Genomic DNA, 3,243 nt, shown 5'->3' on the forward strand with positions numbered 1-3,243 from the left:
TGCAATTAAATACCCTAAACTTAATATTTATTATATATTATATAAACTAATAAATATGAGAATGAGCAAAGATTATAAAGAATATTAGGAGTATTTTGATAATAATATTATGGCAGAGCTTCTTAGAATTCCCAGGAGTTCTGATTTCTTATTCCCGGAGAAGGAAGGCATCTGTGAGGGATTTGGAAGCCCTGCTGCAGCCTCCATGAAGGTCCCATTCTTAATCAGGGACTGAGCAGATCAATTTTATGCAACAAAGACTCTGACTTTGTTGGTCCACTTCAGGGACTCTTGGAAAATACTGTTCCCGAGGACATCCTGGTCCCGAGTGCCTACTGGAGTTTGAATTGGTAGAGTCAAATCACAGGGAGCTGGGAATCCGAGAGGACTCTGAGGGTCCTCTGGAGCTCCCACACAGACGCTTTCATTACCCATGATGCCCCGGCTGCGGCAGTTCCCTCCCTCTCCCAGGGCAGTCCATGTCTTCAGCCTCTCTCAGGTGAGGTGCTTCAGCGAAATAAGACACAGTGGAGAGCATGACTGTGGCCCTTCAGGGGCGAGTGTGATGAAGCTTAAGCGTCTTGTCAGCCATATGCACCCTCTGGGTGGCTCTCAAGCTGCACCCGAAAAGTGTTGCTATGGCACTTTAGCTGCTTCCCCCTCCTTTGGGTGAGATCGCAGGTGGCTCGGAAGTTCCCTTCCTTAGCCTCAGAATCCAGTAAGATAAACGTGTGAGCCATAAGGGTTCCGCAAGAGGGATAAGGCATGTTTTTTAATTAAATGGGATTTCTTCTGAAATTCCTAGAAAATTGCAGCTTTGCAGCTGTGAAAAGACCAAAGTCATACATGGGTTAGGTTTTAGTCAAGATTCACGGCTACTGTAGTATGGCTATTTGAAAATCTCTGCGTAAAAGAAATGCCATCCCCGTGTTGGTAACCTTCACAGCAAATGCTATTTGGTTTGGAATTCTTGGTTCCCAACTGGCGAGAGGCTTGCAACAGACTGTGTTTTTTTGTTTTGTTTGTTTGTTTGTTTGTTTGTTTTTGTTTTTTTGTTTTGTTTTGTTTTCTTTTTAAAAAGATTTATTTATTCTATGTATGTGAATACATTGTAGCTATCATCAGACACACCAGAAGAGAGCATCAGATCCCATTACAGATGGTTGTGAGCCACCATGTGGTTTCTGGGAATTGAACTCAGGACCTCTGGAAGAGCAGCCAGTGTTCATAACCACTGAGCCATCTCTCCAGTCCTATTCTTTCCTTACAGAATGAGTTCTAGACCTGATTTTAAAACCTAGCTTTGCCCTTTTCTGGTTGGAACCCTGGAGGCTGTACCAGAATAGAAAAAGAAGGTTGCCGCGGCGCCAGAAACCCTTAAGAAAAAGCGAAGGAATTTCGCAGAGTTGAAGGTGAGGCGCCTGAGGAAGAAGCTTGCCCTGAAGACACTGGGAAAGGCGCGGAGGAAGCTCATCTATGAGACGGCAAAGCACTCTCAAAGGAGTGCAGGCAGACGGACCCGACTGAGATTCGCAAGGCTAGGACGGCAAGGAAAGCTGGGAACCTCTATGTGCCCACAGAACCAAAATTGGCGTTTGTCATCAGAATCCGAGGTGTCAATGGAGTTAGCCCAAAGGTGCGCAAGGTATTGCAGCTGCTACGTCCTCGGCAGATCCTCCATGGCACCTTTGTTAAGCTCGGCAAGGCTTCAGTTAACATGCTGAGGATTGTGGAACCGTACATTGCATGGGGGCACCCCAACCTGAAGTCAGTAAATGCGCTCATCTACAGGCGAGGCTATGTCAGAATCAATAAAAAGTGCATTGCCTTACAGATAATTCCTCCATTTTTCGATCTTTTGGTAAATTTGGCATCATCTGCATGGAGGACCTAATTCATGAAGTCTATACAGCTGCGAAAGGCTTTAAGGAAGCAAATAACTTCCTGTGGCCCTTCAAACTATCTTCCCCACGAGGTGGGATGAAGAAAAAGACACCTCGCTTTGCAGAAGGTGGAGATGCTGACAACAGGGACGACCAGATAAACAGGCTTATTAGACGATGAACTAAGGCGTTGCCCGTGGTATCTTTATAATCTGGTCAGTGAATAGACAATCACAGCTTGGCAGAAAAACAACAACAAACAAAAAAACAAAACAAAACAAAAACTAAGAAACCAACCAAAAAAACCTAGCTTTGAGTTCTGGAATCTGCCAATTAGAAGTGTTTTCTTGCTGGACTCAGGTCTGTTTACAAAGAGTTTTCCACAGACTGTGAGGACGGGTAGGGCACTAAAGAAATACTTTCTAAATAGAGTGGAGGAGGGGGAGGAATCTGGAAAAGGGCGAGGGCCTGACTCAGCCTCATTGTCAGCCTTCACAAAAGAGAAACACGACCCGGGGGCTAAGCAGAATTCATTGAACGTGCACAGTCTTTCTCCTCCTTCCCCAAACTCCATCTGAGAAATTTTACGAAATAAGAGAGGTGTACATGTCCAAGGACCAAGCAGGAGACACCAAGAGCCACGTAGAAGATGGAGTAGAGAGAGAGGAAACAGAAGAGGTGGGCGCCAGCCTCCTCGGCAGGCAGTAAAGACAGGCAGAGAAGGGGAGCAAGCGGTGGTCAGGAACGGTAGAGCCCACCTCTTCTCTTTTCCTGTGGAAAAGACAGGAAGTTCATCCTTTGGAGAAACAGGCCAGATCCAGGCGCAATCGAGGGTGGAGAGCAAAAAGTCCCTGGAGCCACACGCCACCATGTAGGTCTCACAGTTCAGGAAGAAGCTGCTCTATGATGGACAGGTGAGCAGCAGAGGGTGCGGTCTTGCTCGCCTGCGCCCAGAGCGGGGCAGGCACCTGCCGCCTCTTGCTCGCCTGCGCCCAGAGCGGGCATGCACCTGCCGCAACTTGTGCTGGGCAAAGGCAGCTTTGTGGCTCTGGCTCCCTGCGATCTTTATGTGGAGGAGGAGCCTTGCTGCTTACCATCCAAGAGAGCTATTGTAGGATTTCTCTGTGGAAAACTGGCCAGCCGGAGAGAAAAAGGCCTATAGCTACTAAATTAGATTTAACAAAACTGGTCATGCTGGATAAGAGCCCAGTAGGCTCCATACCCTGTCACCATAACTTACAGCAGCCCCACTCAACACCCGAGATAGCCTGGGGCCTCCAGAGCAGGGGGAAAACATAACAAACCAGAATGCCAAACCTTACTAATTTTTTTCAAGTTTAAAACAGCCGCCACTCTGCTG

General features: G+C 47.2%; 1 pseudogene; it reads left to right on the plus strand.

The window, feature by feature from the left end:
* The first annotated feature begins 436 nt into the window (after window positions 1-436).
* LOC116911646 lies at window positions 437-2,064 on the plus strand (annotated as a pseudogene).
* The last annotated feature ends 1,179 nt before the right edge of the window (window positions 2,065-3,243 follow it).

Source organism: Rattus rattus, chromosome 10, assembly GCF_011064425.1.
Source record: "Rattus rattus isolate New Zealand chromosome 10, Rrattus_CSIRO_v1, whole genome shotgun sequence".
Classification (NCBI taxonomy): domain Eukaryota; kingdom Metazoa; phylum Chordata; class Mammalia; order Rodentia; family Muridae; genus Rattus; species Rattus rattus.